The sequence below is a fragment of the Larimichthys crocea genome, chromosome XIII (assembly GCF_000972845.2).
Source record: "Larimichthys crocea isolate SSNF chromosome XIII, L_crocea_2.0, whole genome shotgun sequence".
In the NCBI taxonomy this organism is placed as follows: domain Eukaryota; kingdom Metazoa; phylum Chordata; class Actinopteri; family Sciaenidae; genus Larimichthys; species Larimichthys crocea.
The window spans coordinates 22,537,922-22,552,245 of record NC_040023.1 but is presented as its reverse complement, the minus strand read 5'-3'; the positions used below and the strand labels follow the sequence as shown (position 1 = coordinate 22,552,245).

Below are 14,324 nucleotides of genomic sequence, written 5' to 3'. Positions count from 1 at the left end.
AAAAAAAAAAAAAAAAAAAGAAAGAAAGAAAGAAAAAGAAACAGGTTGTGGTTAAGAGCAGCTCCTGTTCTACAGTCTCTGGACTACCTGAGTCACCAACACTTCAGAGGCCTAATGCTGAGCTGTTGCTAAGTGGCAAGATGCGCGTAAACGAAAATACACTGAGCTGATGGTGGAAAGTGACCGTCATATCACAGCCGAAAGTCTTTGAGGGCATGTCAGGATGTGGCTGTCAAGTTTATCTTTGACTTTAACTGTTGCATTTCAGTCAATGTAGTCTTTTAAAAAAAAAACAAAAAAACACTGGCATTAGGTGTTCTTCTATTTAATTCAGTGTAATAAAATATTGTAAATATATTGTTTGAGAGGCCATAAAAGTGATCCAGGTCAAAAGTTCTGGATTTGTAATCTGATGCAAATGCATTGATTGGTCATTAGACCAGCTATGATCAATGACCCCAAAAAAAGTGATGAGCTTTATATAATTTTTGGATGATATTGGAGTGGAGTCGACTTGAGTTGAGAGCCAATTTCTTGTAAATCATCTGACAAACTTGAAACAAAGCACTGATTTTTGGGGGCAGTTTTGTGGTGTAAAATGAAAGTTCGCCCACTGTTCTTGAAACTCGGAGTCTAAGTCTCAAAGTCTAATGAAATAGTGTAACGTAAACCGCATCCTTTTCAATGAAAACAAATAATGCTATTTTCATATTTTATCACGAGACACACCCACGCCTTCACCATAAAAAAAAAAGTCAAAAATGAAAGTCAGCAATAATTCTATGTTTACACACATTTGCTTGTGGGAGGGAAAAAAAGACAAATTTTAGTTACTTTCTCAGTAATATATGGGGTGCTGTTAATCCTATATTATTATTCAGAGATAATGAATTTGCATTCATTCAATTCTGATGCGGCTCCGCGTCCCAAAGGGATACCCGACGTGAAAACGGGAAATAGTCAATTATTTTTCCGTTTGAAGAAACCTGTGATGTTTCTGGGATCAGACAGTCTGACATAAGAAACGACAACAAATGCAAACGCTCCCATCAAGAATAAAGACATAGAAATAAATACATCTGTGTATAGACAAACGAAATTATTTCTCATGGATTAATTCCCAGTAAAAAATAAATAAAAAAATTCAGAGACTAAATTATTTAGGTTGTATTATAAAGTGACTTACGATTTAATTTTTCATTAATTACAATGTTAAATGAAATAATTAACACATCTAAAACGCTCACATTCAAATGTGTAAATCCTGTAAAAATGTATTCTAAAAATATAAACTTACCAAGCGATCCTTCCTCTTGTTTCTGTTCGCAAACAAGTTCAAAAACACAAGAAAAAGGATGAAACTAACTCATCAACTCGCGAAATAAGCTGCGAGGCTGAGCCCAAACGTGACATCATGTTGTGTTTTGGGTTCAGGAGGGAGCCTAAGATAAAGCCTGAGCCATGAGGAGGCGGACTGATCACAGTGTAAAGGCGTACTCCTGCTTTTCACCGTTGCTCTGTCCCTGGTGCCGTGACGCACAGATAGCAGCCTATTATCAGATTCTCTGGATCTCCAGGGGAGGGGCAGGGGATCCTCAAAATCACAGCCAAGGTGTATAAGAGAGGGGCTACTCCTTCAATCCATCTGTGAATTGTTTCCATCTCATCATCCTCACAAAGACATCACCAGAATAACATTCCCATCAGGGCTTAGAGTGTGTCTGTGGGGGGTCAGTAGTGCTGAGTTTATGGTGACCTTATAGATGTTACATAACCTAGGTCATTGTCATTACTGTGTAAAGAGCCACAATGTCTACAAATCAAAAACTCTTATATTTGAGCGGAAAGAAAAAGTGTTCCGGTGCAGATTTGCATTAGACTTTAAAAAAAACTTTCACTACATTGACAAAATGAGTCAATCTGAAAGTTGGTGCTAACTTCAATTTCAAGTCGAGCCTCGGTAACTCATAGAGACAGAGACTCAACCAGTGTGATCCTTTATGTTGTGCAAAATGTGTCAGACTGTGAAATAAGGACTCGGAAAAGTAAATACCGGGCTGACAATAATACATAAATTATTAAAATAATAAACACAATTCTTTAATTTTCAGGTCAGTTTTGCTACAATAGCTGCACAGATGGAACCTGTCATGATTGAAAGTGTCTTTGTAGAAGTGGCTAAAGGCACTGAAGTACTAGTACTGATCACATCAGTGGAATTATTATAAGATGGTTACATTGTTGTTCTGTGATTTCGTCATAAATGAGCTGAAATGAGGAAACAGAACTGCGTTCCCGTTTATCATCGATGCCTGAGAAACAAGAGGCGTATTATTTCAGATTTTTGCACGGGTAAATCAACAGGGTAACACAGGAACTCACACACAAACTGTACCTGTCGACCGTCTTCACACCAGTGAAAAGGTACAGCGCTGGTGAAGAATGTTGCCCATTAGTTGTTCCAATATACATTTAAGTTTGTCACAAGAGTACAAAGAATTCGCGGATGATTTTGTCTGTTAAAGGAACTCATATCAGGCTGTTTCCTCCTGGATTCTTTAAACTTCTTCAGTTCAAAGGAAACCAAATTGAGACTTTAAATCATGCTGCATTACTGTGTTAATGGGCCAACCTTTTAACGACTTAAAGACCAGCTCTTCTCTCAAGACCAGACGATGCTTAGCTGCTGCAGCTGCTTGCTTGAAGAAAGGTTTACATGATAAAGACAGTGAGAGGATTAATGAAGCAGGCCGCCGCCTCTGAAATAAACACACTGCACATCAAACAAGACAAATCAACGATTTGGTTAAACTATTTGAACAGCAAACAGTCTAAAGCTAATACACCTCCGCTGGTTGCACTGATAAACTGAAGGAGTTGTTTGATTGTTTCAGGAAGTCATGAATATAAAGTAAGACTTCACAGATCTCTGTGTGCACATGCAGTTTTCGTGCTCCTAAATTTAAACTTTGACCTGCTTCCCTATATCCTCTTTCCACATTATATTTCCGCCTAAAGTACCTTTAGTACTGGGAATTACTTAAGGTTCCTTCAGCCTGTTCTTTAGGTTTCCAAAACAGTCGAAAGACCTGCAAAGATTAGGCAAATTAGTCCACTGACCTCCGTCTATCTTGTTGTATGTTTTCTTCTGGAACTTCATGTTGATGTGTTAAAGCACAATGAAACAAAAATGAAACTAGTTTGTAGCTGATCATTACATTTAAAAATGCTGGTTGAAATAAAGTTCTGCAAGTATTAAACCCACCCCCAAAGAGAAAAGAAAAAAGAAAGTAATAACCCCCCAACAGGGATTTTTTGGGGAGTAAAATAATGTCCCCAGAACCTGATTTAGAACCTGGTTTATACAGTAGAAGTGTGTGAGTTCCTGCAAAGGTTCCTGGTCCCTGGGGAAAAGAGAATTGTGACTTTTTGTTATTCTTATATCATATATAGTGTATTTACTTTTGTAGTACATTTTATTATAGGAACAAAATGCTCACTCTCAAGTATCGGTTTGTATTGGACTGAAATTCATGCACATTAAACTCTCCACCTCTTCATCGCACTTTCTCTTTCTTTATTTAGCAAACTACCCATCTGACACACAAACACATATGGTCACATGCTTTGATGGTAAAACCAATGAGTCAGAAGTGAGAACGTGTGGATTCTTGAGAAGTTTCTTTATAAGCTTGTGATTGTCCCAGCAGTGCTGGGGCTTGCACACTCACTCACACATTGGGGCTGCAAAAGATTTACTGTGTTCTCCCTCATTCAGGAATATCCCCTCTCAGCTCAAAAATGTATTTTGCTTATTGTGACATCACGTGGATGTTTGAACTTTACTGTGCAGAATGACGTATGTGCAGATTTTGACACTGTAAAGCGTTTTTTACATACGTGCACACAGACTAAGAGTGGATTTTTCAGTGAGAGATGTAGTTTGTAGTCATTTAACCTTTGAAATAAGCTACATTTGCATATTCATAGATTCAGGATTTTTCAATGGGGAAGATAGAGTACATGTAACAAGTGTTTAACAAGGTAATTGAACCTTTTTGTGGGGAAAAATCCCACACATCACTGACATTATTATTCATAGCAGAGCATTTTTATATGTCTTAAAACATTTCTGGAGGGGACCTTTACATTTTTTGCCTTGTACCCTGCTTCTTAGTTTAAACATGCATAAACCCATAAAACTCTAAGTGATGATGAAAACATACAATGTCTAGCTTAAATCAAATCTCATGAGCAAAAACATACTTAAAAATGTAGTACAATACACCACATAATGCTGTTTGTTTATCATGTGTTTTTTGGGCAGCCTGTCTTGTATAATGGCTTCACTCCTCTCTCTGCCACGCTCGATGAGCAGCTTCCCCTAGCTGTGCCTGCTTTTTGACACGTCTAAAGGGCTGTTTCTGACATCTTGCCATCCTGCCGGCCACCCCTCCCGCAGTGCTCATGCCAGGCAGGAGGAAAAAGATGGTGACCTGGCCATTGCTGCCCTGCCCTAGGCCACTGCCACCCTGCTGGCAGCAGAAGGTCTGTTGGTTTAAAGCCATGGCAGGAACTCTGCCCACCGCAGCTTGTGATGTCACGACAGACACGCTCTCAGATGAGCATTCCGATTGGCTCTGAGGGATTGTCTTTCTCACTTACTGGGAAATGCCCTTTTAACAACTTACACACACACAAACCCAATGAATTAACACATAATAAACTTTAATTCATCACGCATATCCGTATACTTAAAGGGTGTATATTTCTAATTTAATTAAGGCTTATTTTGTAGGATATCTTAAGCATTTTTCTTGTCCACTTTGTGTATTGTGAGCTGCTGTAACAAGTGAATTTCCCCGGTGTGGGATCAACAAAGACTGTCTTATCTTATCTTATCTTATCTTACTTTATCTTAATTGAGTGTGATCTGAGTTTTTAGAGCTTTTCTAGCTGATGAGCTTCCTTCACAGATCATGAAGGAAACCAGAAACTCGTCCTCCTCTTTTCTGACGTAATTTGAACATTTGAAACTAAAAATTTTTCACAACTCATCTTTCACTTCCTTTTGTTTATTAGTTACCAGTGCATAAAGAACAGAGTTCATTTGTGCAAATTCTTCATTGCCAAAACAAAACAAAACTTTCATGCTCAGATACACAAAATTTTCTGTTTCTGGCATTTTTATTTAATCCTTATTCCGCAAACTAATAAGCACCAATAAGACTTTTTTCATCAGGACTTCAAATGGCAGAAGGTGAAGGCCTCTAGTGACCCATTTCCTTGTCTTCCCCCCTATGCTTACATTTATGGTTTGGTCCTACATCCTGTTAAGAGTAGCAGCAGGAGCGGACCATCACATTTGGTGCTCAGCGTGGGGGCGGTTGGTGAGCTGTCATGTTCCAGCTATCCCATGGAGATACACTTCTGCCTCTCCGCGAAGATTTGGTGTTTCCTCATTTGCATTTGCTAATGAGATCCTGTTTGCATGACTTTATACTATCATTCTGAATATCTCTTTGCAAATACAGGAGGCAGACAAAGTCCTATTTATTTAACCATTGTTAGCCAATTAGTCTCATTGAGATTATTTTGCAGGAAAGTTTTGGTCAAGAGATCAGCAAAAACATGTTATGACTTACAGTAAAATTGTAGGTATTTAGTGGTGAGTTTTGGATTTTAAATTTGATGTAACACAGGGACTAGGCATTCTGAGGCATTGCCTGAGTCAGTTCGTGGAGTAACAGCTGTAACAACTTCACAGTAATACTGTAAAAAGCTCTTATGCTGGGAAGGCAAAGGACAGGTTTAAAAAAAAACACACAACACCTCTTATTTCTTGTTTTCTTGGTTTCTCTTTCTGTATTTCCTACGAGAAGGCATACCATTTCACCGATGACCAAGTGTCTGAGCCTGCCCTAGCCAGTTCACCCTGGTCACAGCTTCACACAAGAGATTCATCTTCCTAGAAGCTTTCCTCAGCCAAGACCCGTGACTCCCAGAAGGGAAGTTTTAGAAGTCTCAGGCCAATTAGGGCCTGGTTAGAGAACTTCCTTGTTATCACCCAATCTATACTGTTAAGAATTCTTGCCCACCAATCTGCTGGTGTCAGCAGCCCCTCAAAAACAACCACAGTTTTAGGTCACAGTAGCATAAAACCAAGTTAATCCTCAGGGACAGTGATACATTTAAGGCCATATAACAAGTAACACATGATATGAACACAAAGCTAGTATTAGTATCAACATAAGGCTGCTTCTTCTCTAGCCTACCTATGACCTCCCTATGAAAGAGGGTGAAACACTTGGTATGATATTACACTTGGTTCTGAATATGCCTTTTCCCCACACAAAGTGCACACAGAGATTTAATAGATCTATATATTGACCCAGCAGTATTAAAGCATCAATATAACCCAGCAGTAGCAAAAGAACAATTACACTCTCTGTATTGTTTGGCAGACTGTCCCTCTCTCCAGTGGGGTGGAAAGAATATTTTCTGCATTATGTCCTGTCTTAGAGCCGATAGGCAGGACCCTGAGCATGTTTTTCTCGTATGGGGAATCTGCTGACTGTGGTATCACATTATGATTAACAATTTAAGTATGATCCCCTTCTTTCCCATTGTTATTCCACAGATGACTGAGAGTAAGAGCGAAATGCCAGCAACGGCATGCAGGCTTCATTAGATTCATTGATTGATTTATTGTTTTCCATGGTTGTAATCACTTCCCCCAAGGTAATTTGTAAGCTCTTTATGGTTCAGAGGTATAAGCCTGAGAGTTAATTAATCGGCTTTGTTTAGAAGTTTGGAAGAAGAAATGCCCGTCTGATTTGGTACCCGCTAGAAAGGCAACAGTCCCTGTGACTTGTTTACAGCCTGAAAAGATCAAAACTAAGCAGGTAAACAGACAAAATTATGTCTGAATGATTTCTAGGTCTTTTGCATTTACATGAATTCATCCTTACTCTGTTGATTTTCTTGTTAAATGCAAATTTAGGATTTTGGCATGTTTCAGAGGACAGCATCACGTAAGAGCTACAAATCCAGCATTAAAAATGAACATTCAGTTAAAAAAATCCAGCCAGTGCTCGTCAAAATACAAAGTATCCAACCCTACACACAGACATCTTAACACCAAATCAGTGTAAATTATAAATGAAACTGACCTGCAGTGAATATTTTGAGGCAGTTGCTGTAAGACTTGGGTAATATTTCACAATAATTACAAGTAAATGCATTTTTACAGTCCAATTTTGTACTTTTATCCTCGTGTTCAAAAAAAGTATTTCTCCTTTCAATCAAAATAGTAAGTATTATCACCCTAGAATTTGATAACACCACTTGTATGTTCTGACCCAAATCTTTGCTCTTTGCAGAAGCTCGTTCCTGCTCCCACTCACCCACAAAACCTACAATACTGTCTGGCCTTTGTCGGTCTGAATTGAAGTCCCGACTTGCTTTAATTGGCTTTTTGATGGTATGTGAATGGGGACTGCTGTTTATGGGTTAAGTGCATCTTAATCAGAGCTTTAATCCAGTCATTAACAGAGAAACATGAGGTGTTGAGAGGAGTGGAGAGAGGTTGATAATTGAGAGGCTGCTTCCTTGCTCCCTGTGCTGTATGTGCATGTGTGTGTGTGTGTGTGTGCGTGTGTGTGTGCATGCATACTTTAGTAGTGCTAGGAGTTATGCAGCAGAAACTGGCAAGATGATATGGAAATTAGACAGGAACATTCTCCAAAAATCAGGCAATGTCAGTGAATAGTATAGTATAGAGTATATGCATAGACAGAAAATTAGCTGTTCATAGTTTACTATAGCCTCGCATTGCCCTGCTGAGTAAACTGTCCACACATAATAGAATATAAATGCAAAGGATTTTGAAGATGAATAATATGCTCCAGTACTTTCAGAGCAATGTAAAAATTACCAGAGAAAACATTTAAAAAAAACAAATGTCTTTATTTCAGACCATACATTTGTATTCTGCTGAAAAAATCTACCACTACTGATAGTAAAAATAGATTGTTATTGTCTACACAACACAACTCCTCCATACACGATCCATTCCTCCCCATTGCTCAGCTGTCACATTCTCACTGAGTTTTTCTCACTGTATATTTTAGCACCTATCCCCGGTGTGAGGCCTGTGTTCTTCCGTACCCCCACTCTTCTCCCTGCCTTGCACACACACACACACACACACACACCCCTACATGCACACACACAGATGCACAGAGTGAGCGTTGAATCAACGAGTTTATATTGAATAAACATGCTGCTTTTAGATAGGGTCCTGATTTGCATCATCATTTGCAAGGTGTATTTCTCACCATTTTTAGTGTAATTTATTGTAGACAGATACACACCTACTGATCCTATAAAAGCACTGTCAATTGCTCAAAACCTTCAGTGCTAGTCACCTTCTCAGAGAGGATCATCGACAAATAAAACCGAAACAGTAGAGTGGAAAGTATTTTATGTGTGAGTCCTTCTATGATTGTGCTAATTTGTTTAATGAATCATATCCTTTAATCGACGGCCACTGAGTTAATTTAGGTTTAGCTTTAATCAATTTTAAATGTCAAAAGTCATATGTATATGTATAAATTAACGGTCAAGAAATTTAACTTAAGATTACAATTCAAAGAAATAAAAGTTTTGTCAGATAGATACTTGCAGATGTCGATCAATTAGAAATCTGTCAGAATTAATCAACTGAGAATCAGATCCAATGATGCTCGTAGCATCTACCAGAACCTAACCCATGTGTCCACTAGTGTGTTGCACAATGTGCAAGGTATTGCACATGTTGTGTAAGTCTATGTGTGTGTGTGTGTGTGTGTGTGTGTGTGTGTGTGTGTGTGTGTCTGTGTGTGTCTGTGTGTGAGTGTTTGTTTGTGTATTATTTTAAGGTGTGAAGGGCGTGATGACAAGCTGAATACTTCGGCTCAGCTTTACCTCTCCACAAGCTTTACCACACATGGCTACCCATGAAAGTGTGAAAACATTTACTGGCCATTTAAGTATGAAACGACACTTCCTCCCAGGTCAGCAGGTCACACCCCCCCTACATACACACACACACAGCCTCAACAGACAGCAACATCTCTTTTTATACTGACAGAGAGGAAAGAGACTGCAGCCCCCTTCCTTTGAATATTAATTTCATGAGATAGAGTGAAGTAAAGAAAAGAGAGAAGAATGTGGCTGCATCACATTAGAAATTTCTGCACATTGCATGCAAAAAGCAAAGGTTCAGAAAGCTGTATCTGTAGCAACACTACAGTGTAGCATACTGACTGTAAGACAGATAGAGACAGTCTGGACTGTGCTTTTACATTTTAAAGTCACAAATGTGATTTTACTTGAGTGCACACACACACACACACACACACACGCACACACACACACACACATACACACACTGATGCACATACATCGTTACTTGTGAGATGTTATAAAAACTTCTCTTTTATCCATTAAAAAACTATCGATCTTGTGCTTTGCCTTCTCTACTTGATGGGTTTTTTTTTCTGTCATAATGGAAAGTCTCCCCGGCCATTTCTTCAGCCTATTCTTCATTTGGAGTAATTATAGATGGAGAGGTAAAAGATGTTTTTTTTCCCTTTCTTTTCTTTTCTCCTTCCAACCTATCTTCCTCTTCCCTGCGTGCATTCAGAGGAGCTCTCACCACTGCATTCTTATTAGGGACATGTCTGAAAGGCTCCCGCAGCATGTGGTGTCCTCTGACCATTCGCTACAGTTGCTTTTTGTTGGCATTAACAAGCCAAGCAACCAAGGATAGCTTTTCAACAGGTACAAACTTTTCCTTTTAGATAATTAACCACATTCAGACACTCAGTGCAGTGTAGGCAATGTGGGCACAGAAGCCAGAGAGGATCATGTGCTCGAAAAAAGGACAGAGAAAGGGGAGAGAGATGGAGAAAAAAAACTTGATCAAAAGACAAGATGTTCTCTTTGGTGTTGTTTAGCGCTAGTGGATTCTATACCAAACTCCTATTCAAATGGTGTGGTCTTCATTTCTGCTCTTCTTGTTGTCCCCATCTCTGTCCTCTTCATCTTTTCATCAAGATGGACCGTGTAATGAGGGAAAACTCTGGTCATTATTGACTGGTCAAAGGTTTGCTGCCTTAATGAATGGGAGAAACACAAGAAGGGCTGAATGCGCTCCCTCATTCCTGTTTGCCTCGCCACAGAAGCCCCAGGATGCCTCCTGAAGAAGGCCTCCTCCATCCATTGCTGTCTCATCTCTTGTTAAAGGGGGCATAAAGCGAAGGCAGAGGGGAAAAGTAATTTTCTTGTCCTGTCTCTCCATTCTTTTGGTGGGTTTCTTCCACTTTTTGCTGTGTACTTTCATAAAGCTTATAATTATCTTGGTGAGAGGCCCTCAAGTGAGAACGAATGGGGTCTTTGTACCCTTCTCTCTTCAGCCCTCTCCTGTTTCTGGGAAGAACGAAGTCATATTACAATTTGGTCTTCCCCTTTTACAGATGCAGTGCGAAAGCCAGATGTGCCTCCTCCTTGTGCACAACCCTTTCAACAACTTAATTTACTGATGTATTTTCTGAATCTCCCCAGAGCATGTCAGAACAGTAAAAGGAAGATAAGGCAGAACTTTTCTTTTTCCTAATTAGTGAATTGGCCAGTTGAATTGTTTCATTATATTTCTATGATGTGTAACTAAAGACTGAGAGAAATGCACATCGCAATTTTCTTACTGTATTCTAACCACTTTTTTAAAGTGTATAAATACCTAGAATATCCTCAGCAGTACAGAAACAACCACAAACTAACCAGGCATGACAATAGCAACATTTTGGCTAACCTGGCAGCAGAAATCACAGGGTCAAACTCTTCCCCCTCCAATATCTATGCAAACCATATCTCTGCTTGCTACCCCTCCCTCAGTCCCTCTGACCTCCATCCCCAACTCTTCTGGCTGATTACTCCTAATGTAATTTTAATTAAAAACTGTGGTGTCAAAGGGTTTAGCCTGCCTGAGAAGCGGGTGCAGATTGTGGCACAGTGGCAGACCCCTTCACTTGCTTGAGCGGAAATGCATCCTGACATTGCCTGGGTGGTGCCAACACAACCAGAGCCAGTTTAAGCAAAAAGACTTTCTGGACCATTTGAATATGGTGGCATATCCCTTTTTTTTTTTGCAGAGATGAGTAATCTCCCCAGAAATATTTGTGTTATCTCTTATGTTGGGTTTACATTATATGTGTTTCACCTACAGGTGTTTGGTGATTTACTTTGGTTCACAATAGTGCAATTAATGCGCAGAGTAAGTTCTTATCATCATAGATTCAAAAAAATATTTCAATATCCTTCTTGACACAAATCAGGTCTTTGGAATACAAAAGCTTATGCTTGCCTCTACTATCATTCATTCTCCTTCACCCCATAGCTGCCATGCTGTGACTTATTCTAATATCAAGATTATCCAATAATAACTTTATTGACATTGACAATAATTACCACAGCCAAATTTCACAGTGGTGACCTGTGAAAGGTGCCCCACAGCAGGACTCAACAGCAGTGGTCTGCCTGTAGGTGTGTAATCCCCTCACCCGAGCCGTTGGATTATCTGCTCTCCATCGACCCTGAAGAGGCTCCCCATGGCTCGGGCTTAAACACTCTCTAAAATCTCATCTCCACACCCCATCTGCCGGCCGTACGACGTCTTGGAAGTTACAGATATGGAGGAGTGGGGACAGCAGAGCAGACCAGGAAATCTGAACACGCCTCCTCCTTCTTGCTGTGGCTGTGCACTGCAGAGAGGAGCCTCTAGTAAAAGACAGTGTGGCTTGAGCATCATGCTCATCAACCTCATCTGATCATCAATTACTTTAAGGATCAGTTTTGTTTATACTTTTCTCCATAGTACAAGTTAAAATCTGCTCTAGTACTTGCTGCAATTAAAGTAGTTATCCTTGGTGCAACACATATTCCCCCACTTTTAACAATGTTTTACTGGATTCAACTGTATTATACTTACTGTACATACATACAACATACATCAATCATAGGTTTTCTGGGAGATGAGAAGTGCAAGTGGTGTCAGTGTCAGTGACCCTTTAACATTCTCTGACAGGGGCCTTGTTTTGTGGCCGTCAGTGGACAGTTGGAGGAGCTGGTGGTTGGCCCTGAGCAGTGAGGCATGTAGTAAGAGGGTTTAACTTTGCTAACCTCCTTCTGCCAGGTTCATGGGGTCCTGCTGCTTGGGTAATATTGGATCAGTGTTGGGAGCCCGTGCCCCTGCCATATCAGCCAGCACGCTACCTGGGGTAGTGAGCAGTTTCTACTACAGTGCCAAATGGGCTTCATTTGCTTGCTTGCCCTCTTCCTCAGACCAGATCCTTTACGATCTTGTACAATATTTTACACACCAGGAGACTGTTTTAAAGGCACATTACACAAGATTTCTATTTAGAAAAGACTATTTTTAAAATGATAATTTTATAAAAATTAAAAAACAAACTTCAGTTCTTACAATTTAAAGACTTCCTGAATGTGTTTCACAACAAAAACATCAATATGCAATTACTTCATACATAGTAAGTCTATAAGTGAATTAGTGAAACTTCATGATAGCTGTTTGACTGTTGCTGTTTGCCTTCACTTCTTTATCTTTTCTTTAACAACCTAATTATAAAACTGTAAGGCTTCACACTTACAATTGTATATTTGGACTCCAGTCACCAACATTTTTCTAAAAGATATAAAGGGTAAAGCTTTGTTTTCTTTGACTTAGAGGTGAGCAAGATAGCAGTTTAGTAGGCAAGACTGTAAGGACCCTGAAAACCATGCAGGCAACTAACACTAAATATTCAGTGTTAGATCCTGCATGCTTCTCACACTGAGTCCTTACAGTCTTACCACAGACAGTAAAAAGATACACATGATAAAGTGTATTATTTCCAAACATGTAATGATTTAGCTGGTATTTTTTCTTTTTCTATTCAAACAAATTATGCACGAGAAGTGGAGAATCATTATGACCCTAGCTAATTTAATCACTTTTCGCTCATGGCATTTGGTCCAAGTAGGTGAATTCACATTTATGTGCTTTACACTTGCACTTTTCCATTTCTATTTGCTGTGTATCAACTTTAATTTGTGAAGAATTGGAAAAAGATATATTTGTCATAACTAATCAATCAAAAAAATACACCATGTCTGAGAGACTTGTTGATATTGTGACAGAACTTACAGTGGGTTTTTATAAAGGGACATCTTACTTGCAGGATTAAACATATCAAGTAAAGCTCATGTTTTGTCAGGCATTCAAGAGATATTAAAATATCGTCAGATTTGGTTCAGTGGTTGTGCAATCATTCGCATGAGCTTCACTTGGCCCTGTTGTGGAAATTTGGCTAGTGCTGCAGTTTGGAGAGATCTGGTGATATTAAAATCTGCAGATGCCCACCTGGTGGCAGGGGGATGGAAACAGAAGATTGTGCTGTCTGGGAGGTGTATGGCTGGGCTTGGAGCTGTGTGTGTGTGTCCATCTGTCTGTATGTGTATAAGTCTAGGGTAAACAGACAAAAAAAAAAACAAAAAAAAACTAGTGTGCAGTGCATACAGGTGATGGCGTGAGATCTCTGTTAAATGACTATTTTTTCTACTTGTAGAAGTGATTGTTTTTGTGCTTTCTGTCCTTTGATTTGTAGATGAAAAGAATGTGCACCACCACAGAGGCAAGTGGGAGCTTCAGCGTTGCAAGGTCAGAGAGCCGTGAGAACGTCAGGCAGAAAGGCAAGAGGTTCACTGAATCCCCTCTGCTGGTGGTGTGTGTGGGTGAGTGTGAGTTGTGAAGGCGCACTGGGTGCGTATGTGTGGTTTGGATGTAATATAGTGTATGTGTGAAGTTGGGTAGGTTACACCTGTCTCTTATTGTTGTCTATCGTCTAACTGTATGTGTGAAGCTCAAGGTGTGTGTGTGTTTATATGTCTGTGAGTGTGTACCTGTCGCTTTGACCGAACAGGTGGGGCTTCTTTGCATGGGATCTAGACAGTCAGTCCGCCACACAACTGACTGTGGTCAGGCTCACTGTGCTCAACATGCAGTCTGTGGTGGAGGCTCAGATACATTGTGGTTGGAAGTCAATGTAGTATTATTTTACCACTCTTATGGCTCAAATTCACTAATGTCAGTTTAGTTAAATACAGTACAATACAGTTTATAAGAACAATTATGGTGAAATTCAACATTCTTCATGACAATAGATAGATAGATAGATAGATAGATAGATAGATAGATAGATAGATAGATAGATAGATAGATAGAT

The 14,324-nt window shown here is 39.5% G+C and overlaps 1 protein-coding gene across 1 annotated transcript in view; it reads right to left on the bottom strand.

The window, feature by feature from the left end:
- The window catches only part of eomesb (eomesodermin homolog b), a 5,411-nt gene extending 3,921 nt beyond the window's left edge, over positions 1–1,490 (bottom strand). The window contains exon 1 of the mRNA XM_019260077.2: positions 1,298–1,490. The gene's annotated coding sequence lies outside the window, so the exon portion shown is untranslated. The remainder of the gene's footprint in view (positions 1–1,297) is intronic.
- Positions 1,491–14,324: the final 12,834 nt, after the last annotated feature.